Source organism: Nomascus leucogenys, chromosome X, assembly GCF_006542625.1.
Source record: "Nomascus leucogenys isolate Asia chromosome X, Asia_NLE_v1, whole genome shotgun sequence".
In the NCBI taxonomy this organism is placed as follows: domain Eukaryota; kingdom Metazoa; phylum Chordata; class Mammalia; order Primates; family Hylobatidae; genus Nomascus; species Nomascus leucogenys.
This window is the reverse complement of record NC_044406.1, coordinates 53,538,745-53,550,015: the sequence shown is the minus strand read 5'-3', so window position 1 is coordinate 53,550,015 and position 11,271 is coordinate 53,538,745. Positions and strand designations below refer to the sequence as shown.

At 38.1% G+C, this 11,271-nt stretch overlaps 1 pseudogene; it reads left to right on the top strand.

Annotated features, from left to right (window-relative positions):
• The first annotated feature begins 6,578 nt into the window (after positions 1-6,578).
• LOC100583184 lies at positions 6,579-8,827 on the top strand (annotated as a pseudogene).
• The last annotated feature ends 2,444 nt before the right edge of the window (positions 8,828-11,271 follow it).

The following is an 11,271-nucleotide window of genomic DNA, read 5'->3' as shown; positions in this document are numbered from 1 at the left end:
GAAACTCAGCAGAAAATCTAGCCACATCCACCCAGAATTGTGGCCTACACAACTATGAGGTACTAAACGAGTGTTCTTACAAACTGCTCAGTATATGGTAATTTGTTACATATCCATGGCAAACTAACACAGTGGATCAACAGAGTACCAATGTGGAATCCCCATTAATTCTTATCTTTCTTCTTCCCATGATCACATGAGTGAGCTACACAGATGTTGTATATAAAGCAAATGTGAAGATGTCTATGACAAGCGATGGACATTGCAAATTCAGGGATTTCCCCAACACAGACAGAAAGTCTATGGATTTAATGATTCTTGCATATGTGATACAGGTTTTATTATTGCTTCAAAACACTATGTTTCATTATGGAAGGGGGTTGGGCTATAATCCTGGCTGGAGGATATATGAACTAAGACAATATTCCTACATAGATGATTGGGGGAATATGTGAGAAATGAATACATAATATATGTGCACAATTTCAACTTTATTTTTACTGTAGCAGATAATGATAAGATGTATTTTCACTGAGCCTGTAGAACTTGAAGGGCTTGTCCAGGGAGATTTTTGAATGTACAGTTTTGGAAACCTTTTCAGAAAATGAATACAGAAACTTATCTATGGTTTTCCTTTATTGTCCAATCTTCCCTCATTGAAAATAACCCTTTGTCAGGCACTGGTGATAACTATCAAATTGTTAGTCATTCTGTAGCCCCATTAAAGTAGAAAATCTTTCTGCTCTCAGATGCTGCATCTCTCTAATAGTAGCAGCCTAACCTTATACCTTGACATGAATCAACTCATGGCTGGCTTTAAAATGCTTAAGCAAATTCTTATTTGCATTGAATTTTTCATTTCTTTATACTGTATCCCCCTGTTGTTCATAAAGTCACATGCCTTAAAACTTTGGTTTGAATGGAAAAGAAACTTAAAGATACAAAGAGCTGAGGCTGATCCTTAATACACAAAATAAGAATTTTCCATCTCCGCCATTCATTGTGTCATTTTGTCGTAATCTCTCTCTCTGTCTCTCTTTCTCTCTCTCCCCCCTCACTCCTTTCCTCCTTCCTTCCCTCTTCAGCCTCCTCCCTTGCCCCTGTTTTAAATATATATTCCTATCCCATTATAATGCCAAAATGCTTTAGACTGAGCATAACCCTCACTTGAGCTTTTTCCCTTTTATCAGCTAAGCTTGGAGATTTTCAAAGATTAGATATGATTAGTTACTGTGAAATACTAAGACAGACCTTCTGGCAATTGTCCGTTCATCCAAATGAAGGGTTGAACTTTCAAACAGTTCATTTACTAGGTACTGCACCTATTCAAATGAGCCTGCATTAATACAAAAATTTTTGAAACAAAGTTGTTGAGATTGTTTGAAAAATGGTCAGGCGTGGTGGCTCACACCTGTAATCCCAGCACTTTGGGAGGCCGAGGCAGGCAGATCACCTGAGGTTGGGAGTTTGAGACCAGACTGACCAAGATGGAGAAACCACGTCTCTACTAAAAATACCCAAAAAACTAGCCAGGCGTGGTGGCAGGCACTTGTAATCTCAGGTACTCGGGAGGCTGAGGCAGGAGAATCGCTTGAACTTGGGAGGCGGAGATTGTGGTGAGCTGAGATAGCACCATTGCACTCCAGCCTGGGCAACAAGCAAAACTCCTTCTAAAAAAAAAACGAAAAAAAAAAGAAAGATAACCCATTCCACAAGAAGAAGATCAGTTTCCTTACAAGCGGGTTATTCTCTTAGTCACAAATTTATACCTAGACTTAACTTCTTTCTAGGTTTTATCTTTATCTTTATTCTTCTATCCTTCCTCTGCTGTGCTGGTGCTGCTGTAGAAATTATCTAGAGAAAGACCTGTATAGGGCAGCGGCAGGGCCTGGCTTAAGATGAGACCTGGAGAGTATTGCTAGTAATTACAACAGGAAATGGAAAGGCTGTCTTAGAATATTTTATGTGCTATTCATTGTCATCCTAGGTGCACTGGCTGAGCGCCATCAATTATACACATTAATGCAATTAGTCAAGATACAGAAGCTTGTATTCCAAATGAAAATTTCCTACATCTGAGGCATCTGTATAAAAGGTAAGATGTGCTACATTTCCAAAACTGTGTCTAAAATTCTATTTACAATGGGTTACGAACTCAATACCCCTAGAGGCAAGGCAGGTAGACAATAAGGAAATGGTGGTAACTACGATAAATTGGGTGTGTCTGCCCTATCTTTTTGTCTTGTTTTGTTTTGAGTCTCCCTCTGTTGCCCAGGCTGGAGTGCAGTGGCGCAATCTTGGCTCACTGCAACCTCCGCCTCCCAGGTTCAAGCGATTCTCCTGCCTCAGCCTCCTTAAGTACCTGGGACTACAGGCGTGCGCCACCATGCCCAGCTAATTTTTTTTTATTTTTAGTAGAGATGAGGCCATGTTGGCCAGGCTGGTCTCGAACTCTTGACCTCAGGTGATCCGCCTGCCTCAGCCTCCCAAAATGCTGGGATTATAGGTGTGAGCCACTGCGCCTGGCTGTGTCCACCCTATCTTAAGGAGATAGCCATTCTCCAACCTCTGCCTTTTGTTGCCACACAGATTCTGAGACCACTGTTGCCTGATCCTGATTCTTGAAAGAGGAAGCAGAAACATGGATTATTTTATTTGAATTCCCCCATATGTAAATGCTTATTCTTTTTTCATACAAATGAAACATAATAGACAAGATAAACAAAACACTCCTATAGGCTGGATTTAGCCACTGGATCATTAATATCAAGGTGACCATTAAAATCAAGGGTTCCCACGGGAGACGGAACTTGCAGTGAGCTGAGATCGACTCCAGCCTGGGCGACAGAGCAAGACTCCATCTCAAAAAAAAAAAAAAATCAAGGGTTCCCAGTGATCTCGTTTCCTACATTGGTTCTCTCTCTTTTACTAGGTATACATGTTTAGTATACAAACAAGTATTTTCAGTTAAGGATAGGTGTGTGTATATATACATATATATGTATATAACTTGTGCAAGGATGTTATCTTTTGCATGAAAATCAATCTAGGTGTATGAACTGGGCCTGGGAAATTTATTGGAAGTCAGTAATAAATAAATATGACCACTGTGTTTATTTTACTGTCTTCTGATTAAATTTTGTGTTGACTCTGGGGTAAATTATCTGATATGCTACAATGGGGTATTTCCAGGATACTTATTTGGAAAACCTGATTAGAACCCAGTAGAGGGTAAATGACAGGGTCCAGTGAAAGAAATCATTCTTGGAGGCAGTTGTATTCACTCTTCATGACTATTTCTAGAAATAAGCTTTAGGGAAAGATGTTGCCTAACTAGGGCTTACTATAGAGGGATTTTCCTGTTCCTACTGGCAATTTATGTGGTTACTATGAATCAGTGGTAGAATTAGATGAATTTGTTGACTGAATCAGTTGGAATTTCTGTTTGTTTCAAACCAGGCATACAATATATCATGCCTTGCAATGACATTTAAATAGAGATTTAGAATCACTGGATTATTAAATGTTAAGTGTCATACGGACAAGTAAAATGCATTAACTTTAGGGATTCCCTGCCAGAAAGTCATGCTTACTGGATTCATTGCACAGCCGTATCTGGGACCAGCTCCCCACCACATCCAGCTTGTGCAGGGACAATCCCAGGAAGAAATGTAAAGTGGCTGATTACAATTTTGGAGTGTATTTCCTGAGACCCCTTACCCCTTTCTGACTGTGTAATTCATCATTGACATTAACATAATAATAATGATTGAGAGAATAAAGCCTAGATCTTTAACATATGAAGTTCGGAGACCATAGCAGAGGTTGCTGGTGCCCTACCATCCCTTTCGTGTTCACCTGGACATGCAAAAGGCTGCTTGCTGCAAAAACCTGCTACTGTTACTCTCTGTCTGAGGGCTTTTTTCCCCCTATGGTCAAAGAGGCAAGCTCTCCTTGTGTCTAGGATAAGGTCCCCAGAAGTAGCCTTTAACCAATGACTGATGGGAAGTTGATGGATAAAAACACCCCAACTTCTTTGACTGTCAAATTATGTATCTCTAAGACATGACTTTGCATTTCCAGCAAGTTCCCATGTGATGCTTATCCTGCTGGCCAGGGACTACACTGTGAGAGCCACTGTACAAAAGACATTGAGTCACATCAAGGACTGAAGCATTTTAGGATTTGATCACATGTTCTTTTCGTAGAATAATTTTCTAAAATCTATTTTTAGTTATGCCTCCTACCCGTGGAAGTCAATTACTTGAAATAACTTGTAGGGAAAAAAAACTTTTCATTTATATTTTATCTTAGCCATTCCCTTACTGTGACTTTGATTTTCTTGCTGTCAAGGTTAACCGTTTTGGTAGGCCTAAACTACCATTAAAAGTCATTAGTGGTATAAATTTTCTAATAATTCAGAAAAATTCTATTGCATTATTTGTGCATCTAATTGAGTTAATGAGTTTTATTCTACAAATAATATTTATAATAATAGGCCTTTCATAAACATAAGCACAAATTCTTTCATTAGTACATTTTTCCTGTATGTCAACATTTTAAATAAAGTACATATGTGAATTTTATGGCATTTTTTCATTTGTGATCATATATTTCTTTAAGGGAAATAGCACATCACTTCAGATTCCTGTTAATTTTACCTGCTGTCATCTCCTACTTAAATGAGTCATGTCAAGTATTACGTGCTGCTTCTCCTGACAAGTACCTGAAAGTTGGAGCAATTTTCACACACTCTGTCCTATTCTTCTGTCATAGTTCTTTAATGCATTATGGGCAGGAAATGACTTTGACTGATGAGAAGAGTTAGTGGGAGGATGTTCAAATCAAATGGCACTTATCCTTGCCCTCCACACCCTTATCTCTGAGAACTCCCCGCAGATGGCTTACGTTGTCCTGGGCTGGTTTATGGTATAGCACCATTCTCTGCTAAGCTCTTGAATACCAGCTCATCTGCTTAATTCCAGGTCTTCTCTATCCGTTCTGGGCTCTCCTATCCTCTTCCCCATTGCTGTGCTTCACTTCATCCCTTTTTTCAAATAAAACTAACATATGGCTTTTGTGTGTGGCTGATTTCTAAATCTTGGAAATAACAGGGAAGGGAAAAAATGGTGACAACCCAGCCCAGTACCACAAACTTACAACAGAATATCATGCCACCATGTTCTCAGTTCTTCAGCTATGCCCGATCACAGAGAATTTCTCCTCAGGCCTCCATATTGCTTATCTCTTTGCCTCTTCCTCTTTCTCTCCCCTGCTTTCATCCCTTTCTCCCTTCTTGCTGGCCTCCCTCCTGGCCACCTTAGTCTCTCTTACTCTGTTTCATGGTGTAATTTGGCTCTCATTCATTTGAGCAAGGGTCCTCACATTTCTCTATGAACAAGTCAGTCAAGGCCCATCATCAAAGTATTGTTCTAAACAAAAGAGCTATCTACCTCTGAGAAGATTTGAATCATTCCCCTAGAGGGGATGAAGTGACTATAGTCCCTATTGTTTTAAGTACCATTTTAAATTCTCACTACATTTGTTAAAGGGAAGACAATAGGGAAGCCTACTGCTGAGAGTATTTTTGTGAATTGACACAGGTTTGGAAAAGAAAACTAAGGTGAATTAGGAAGTGCATTGCTGGCTTATGTTAAAGAAGAAAATGTTTAAGGACTCTTGCTAAAGATGGTAATGAAGGCTTTATTTGGGGAGACTATTGCTATAGGTAGAGGAACCACTGCAATGAGGTCTTGAAATGGGGGAAGGAGACTGGGCTTAACTCTGACTCCAATAAGCACAAGTGGGGATTTACAGCCAAGGAGCAGGGTGAGGGTCAGTGGGTGGAAAATTACTAAAAGGAAACCTCAGGGTAAGGGTGACTCTTACTAGACCAACTCAACATAACTCCTGCTGAAGACTGGCCAGGGTGATTTGATATCGAGGATGGGGGACGAGAAATTTGATGATACGAAGTGTGGGGGGTTTTCAGTAAACTAACTTAGCCCCATTCTTGCTTATACTTGATTCTACAGGGACAAAGAGGGAAGCCCAAGGTCAGAACTAGGTTAAAGGAGAGAGTCTTTGTTACTTAGAAGTCAGATTCCTCGTTCTAGCTCTGCTTCTGTCTGGCAGTGTGGTCTTTAACAAGCCACTTAATGGCTCCCAGCCTGTGTTTCATTTGTAAATGGAAAGAATTTGTTCTGTGTCTTTCAAGCTGAAGCGTAAGCCTAAACAAAACAAAAATTCACCATGGCTCCTGTTGAAGCAAGGGAGGAGTCCAGACCTACCCCTTTATTTTTTTCTCTTCCATGGCCTCATGGGCACAGTTCTGAACACACTAATCTAGATGGTTTTCATAAGCAATTGTTCCCTGTTTTTCTGGAGCTTTTTATCAAAATTCAGTTTTTATCTTAAAATGCCTGTCTAATTGATAATATACTTAAAGAAATCTATTACATTAGCAGGTGATTCCATGAAGAAGGCAGAAATCACTTAAACCTCTATAGCAGGAATTTGTGACATACCACAAAACTGCCCCAACCCCTTGGGAACTTGATTTCCATTCACTTGTGGAGATGAGTCCCCTGCACTTGCCAGAGACCCATGCCAAGTGGGCAGTGGGGCAAAAAATGGAGGGTCATTCCATGAATGCAGGCACAACTGAAAGTAAGTTAACACCTCCAGAGACAATCCTTAGCCAATGGTGAGTAGGAGTAGGTAGATTAATGCCCCAGTCACCCCTACCTTTGACGGTATCATTTTGAAGAGCATTGTGTGCAGTTCTTCACAGTATCCTTAAGGAGATTGAGTCTCATTTTTCTATAGAAGTAGAATACATTTGATTTTTTCTTCCTTTCTTTGTCTCACTTTCTCTATCTCTCACTTTTGCATCCTGGGATTACCTCATAAATACTTATCTACCTCCAAGTCCTTGCCTCAGGGTCTACTTTAGGGGGAACCCAAATTAAACTAACTTCCAATGCTGGTACGACTTCCTATACTAATAATTAAATAGATGGTAGACTGATTTCAAAGTAAAGCTTTTGCATTCTGCAACTACTCTTAACTTTACACATATGTTATTGTTTCAATAAATTGTACTGTGTTCTTGAGAATACAATCTGAAGCGAAGCAGAGATATAGGTACAGTAATTCTAGTTTTACAAGAATTATAAATTGAGATAACTGTGAATTATATGATTTTAGAATTTACCTTTTTAGCTTTCATGGAGCAAGTTTGTTGAGGGTTTTTAATTCAGTAAGAAGACAAATATGATGTGGTTTTATTTTTGTCAGTTAACTGTCCCCCAACTGTGTCAACACCCCTTTCCCAAAGATTTGATATGAACTTTATGACATCTTAGTCAGATTCCATGACTCTCATCTTACTTTGTATTCCTGGAAATAGTCATTTTATTTCAGAAAATTATTTTCTCCTCAGTGGGATGGGAGGGAATAATCAGTCTCCATGAACAGCGCCCCAAAGACTGGTGACTTTTCCACCTTCTGCATTGTTCTCCAGTCTTGATGGGAAAGCAGGGTGGTGTTGGTTGATGATAAGGGTGGCGCTGTCCTGGCACCTTCCAATAGACCTGATCTCCACTGTTGGTGGCTCACTGAAGACTCAATGAACTTAGAGTGTGTCTTCAAGTCGGGCCTTAAAATCCCATCTGCATCCCGTTGTGATATGTTTACTTAATCTTAACAGTAAACAAATTTGTACTTCCTGAGTTCACATCAGCAAGTCTGTTATTAGAAGTCAGTTTGAGTTTTAGAAATTTATTAGGTATGATTTACTCATGAGTAAATGAGAGTTGGCTAAAACAGGTGGAATGACAAAATCAGAAGCATCAAAAATCATGGCTACAGTCACCTTATGACCATCCAGAATTAGAAGGCTCTATGCAGAGATTTGAGAAACGGCAACAAATGAAAGTGCCAGCATCTTTAGTTCAGCATTTGTAGCTGTGGAGTATGTAGATTCACTTTTGCCTGAGAGTCCTCTGCAAGAACCATTTTAAAATGCTTGGAATTGTATGTTAATAATTATACAATGTTCTAGATTGCAACATGGGGATCCGCTATTGTTCACGAAACCTTTTATTTCTTGTTTTTTTTACCTGGATTTCTATTTCAATTTATACCTTGCATTAAAAAGAATAACATTGAAAAATATAAACCAGAGACATGGGAAAACCAATGGAAATGCTTTAAATTACTTATCTCTAATCACTTTTATATCCAGCTGCTTTTATGTGTGGAACCTATTATTTTACAGAGTATTTCAATATTCTTCATGATTGGAAAAGAATGACAAAATGGTATATGCTTTTGGCAAGGTGCTTTGGCTATACTACAGTCTTTGATACTACTTGGCACTGTTTCTAAGCCTGCATAGATTCTTGTACCACAAAAAGAATATGTAAATAGATTCATAAAATTCATCATGAGTTTCAAGCTCCATTTGGAATAGAAGCTGAATATGCACATCCTTTGGAAATTCTAATTCTTGGAACTGAATTTTTCAATGGAATCATGCTTTTGTGTGATCATGTAATTAATTCTTCTTTGGACATGGGTGACAATTTATTTGATAGAAACTATTGATGCCCATCGTGGTTATGATATTCCTCTCAAACTTTTAAATCTCATCCTTTTCTATGCTGGTTCTCAGCATCATGATTTACACCACATAAACTTCATCAGAAAGTATGCTTCTACATTTTCATGGTGGAATAGAATTTTTGGAACACACTTTCAGTTTAATGTTTATGGTGAAAATATGAAAAAGTCTGAGAAAAAGCTGAATAAATATCTCATATAAACCTTTCTGAAGATATACATTTTCCTGAATTGAAACTAGTAGCTAACATTGCTTCTGGGGAGCAGAAATAAGCATGTGTCTTGGTTGCTCAGTGATAAAAGGAATATTAATAACCTCTAATTATCTTCCTAGTGGAGACTTTTTCTACTTTACACACAAATTCTGTATATGTAGGAATACACAGATAATACGTATTTCCTGCAAAACTAGTCCCCTCTTCATCACCTCATTGCCTTACTCTCTCTCTTGCCCCACTTTCTTCTCTTCCTCATTTCCTCCTCTCCTTAAACTTTCCTCTTTAATTCACTGTCCCTTATTTCTCCCTCACTTCTGAGGGGCCAAATTGATTGTCTTCATATTATAAGGCTCGCCCTTTTCGTGATAATCTCTGGTCAATCAGCTTCATTCAGTGATTGCTTTGTGAACACTCCTGTGCATCGTAAGACATTTCCTATTTCCATCTGATATGGTTTGGCTCTGTGTCCCTACCAAAATCTCACCTCAAATTGTAATCCCTACGTGTTGGGGGAGGGACATGGTGGGAGGTGATTGGATCATGGCGGAAGCTTCTGCCATGCTGTTCTCATGATAGTGAGTGAGTTCTCACAAGAACTGATGGTTTAAAAGGTTATGGCTTTCTTTGCTCTCTCTCTCTCTCCTGCCACCATGTAAGACATGCCTTGCTTCCCCTTCACCCTCTGCCATGATTGTAAGTTTCCTGATGCCTACCCAGCCATATGGAACTGTGAGTCATGTAAACCTCTTTCCTTTATAAATTACCCAGTCTCAGGTACTTTTTTTAGCAGTGTGAAAATGGACTAATACACCATCAGAAAACTGATATCATTTTAGCTAAGATTTACATCCTTTTGGGCATGTGTTCTGGCCATTCTTTCTCTGTTGGGTAGAAGAAATAGAAACTGCATAGATTTGGCAGACAGACTTTGGTGTAGATCCTAATTTTCCCACTTTGTAAGTTTGGCTAAGCTAGTTATTTTTTTCCATATTCAGTTTCCTCACATTAAGTGAGGCTAATAATAGCCACCTTGAAGGATTTTTGTGAGATTAAATAAGATGAACTATTTGATTATTTGTTAACATCTTAATTTGAAAACATTTTCTCCTGTGCCTCCCCAACTCCATTTCATATTTCTTTTCCTGATGTTTTTATACATTTCCAAACTAAACCAAAGTACCAAATGACCCAGTCAATTTAAGCCCAAATACACAGAGTTCCAAATCTTCTTCATAGCTTCATTGTTCCAGTATGAGAATATTTCTTAAGTGGGCAAATTCTACTCCAGGAGGCTTCAGAATTGTCAGAATCTTTTTTTTCTTATTTTCTTACACTTATTTCATTTAGATCCTGCATAATTTCTCTCAAGTTTATCCTATTACCAAGCAGTCTAATGGACAATAATGACAGGGAACCTTATATAACAGAGTAGTAAATGTTAATGACAACAAGAGGTATAACATGAGCTGCTTTTATTTACTAGGAATATTAGTTGTTCTAGAATTTAAAGTCCAAAAGCATCACTGGAATCAATTTTCTAAGCATTAGTTTTATGTTTTATTTTTAAAAATAAAAAAGCATATATCATTTCAAGGAATATTATTATATAATGTTATAAAATTATATATTATATTATTATAAAATTATTTACATAATTTTTGCTTAAATTATTTTTTGCAACTTTATTGAAGTGTAGATGATGGTTAGAATTTATATATTTTCATATATATTTAAAGTATACAACTTGATGATTTGATATATGTATACATTTCCACTTTCGCCATCTGCCACCACCTCCCCGCCTCAGCCTCTGGTAACTACCAAGCTACTTTCTATGTTCAACTGTTTTAGATTCCACATATAAGTGAGATCATGGATGTTTGCCTTTCTAGGCCTTGCTTGTGTCACTTAACATAATGTTCTCCAGGTTCCTCCATATTGTCACAAATGACAGGATTTCCTTCTTTTTTATGGCTGAATAGTATTCCATTTTGTTTATGTACCACATTTTTTAAATTCATTCATCCATTGACAGACACTTAGCTCGGCTATTGTGAATAATGCTGCAATGAACATAGGAATACAGATATCTAGGGGGGAGAGATTTTAAAACAAACTGAGCCTCAATTTGTTGCTATTTCTTTTCTATATGTAAACTCTAAAGGTTCCTATTCAATTTCAATCATGTTATCTAATATGGCAGGCATTCACATTGGAATCTAAAAATCATTTCCAACCCCTTTCTTCTCTTGTCCACCTCTACCATGGAGGCTGAAATAACCTGAGACTCACTTTCCTATTCTCCCTTGCCAATGAGATATAAGGGAAATTATTATGGGGCTTCATGGAAAGTTTGTACTTTCTAATAAAAGAAACAAGGTACATAAGTGACTTGTCTCAGTCTAATTTCTATGAATTCCTGCCTTTA